Source organism: Echinops telfairi, unplaced genomic scaffold (assembly GCF_000313985.2).
Source record: "Echinops telfairi isolate 266 unplaced genomic scaffold, ASM31398v2 ScPeMD7_18;HRSCAF=68, whole genome shotgun sequence".
Classification (NCBI taxonomy): Eukaryota; Metazoa; Chordata; class Mammalia; order Afrosoricida; family Tenrecidae; genus Echinops; species Echinops telfairi.
The window spans coordinates 9,831,239-9,832,243 of NW_022103915.1; positions in this window are offsets into that span (position 1 = coordinate 9,831,239).

Genomic DNA, 1,005 nt, shown 5'->3' on the forward strand with positions numbered 1-1,005 from the left:
GACCTGGGCTCCATGGGGTTTTCAAACGGCAGGTTTTGTGGGGAGGAGATCTCTGGGGCCTCGACATGGATTCAAACCTCTAACCTTGTGGTTAGCAGCCAAGTGAATCAAAGGCACCACGCAGGAGCTCCTCAGAAAGGCAGTGGCATGTAGATAGTGTGGTCAGGAGATTCTGTGTGTGAGTGAGAGCCAAACTGACAACTGCCAGCTCTCTTATGCTGGCTGTTGCATAAATGCAACAGGGGATTTAACTGCATTGTGTAAGCTTCAGGAGTGGTTTGGGCTTCTACCTTTATTTTGCAACTAGTTCTGTTATCAAATAAAACAGACCCCCCTCTTTATAGAAAACAAACAAAACAAGATGTGCGTTTCCTAGAGGATGGAAGGCCTGTCACTGACTCAATTCTGACTCCGTCAACCCCCTGTGGATCGCAGTGGAAGAACACATGCGGGGAGGTTAGTGTGTTTCAGACCACTGTTTCAGCTATTGGGCTGACCCAGCTCAGAGAGGGTTTCTTTAATTTTCGTTGACCCTCTACTTCACCAATCACGATGCCCCTTTCTAGTAGTTGGCTTCTCCTGATCACATGTCCAAAATAAAAAAAGATGAAGTCTTACTACCCTTCCTTGTTAGGAGCATTCGGATTATATTTCTTCCAACTCTAATTTGTTCGTTTTTTTCTGGCAGTCCGCAGTGAGACTTCAGTGAGTGTAAGACATGAAAAAATAATAATAATTTATAAATAAGCAAGGGTTTGGAGGGAGGGAGGATGGGGAGGGAGGAGGAACAAAATGAGGAGCTGAGACCAAGGGCTCAAGTAGAAAGAAAATGTTTTGAGAATGATGAGGCAACAAATGTGCAAATGTGCTTGACACAATGGATGAATGATGGGTTGTGATAAGAGCTGTAAAAGCCCCAATAAAATGAATTCTTTAAATAAATAAAATTAAATAAAAAAAATAAAGATCGCTCCCACTACCATGACTCGAATTCAATCTTACAAG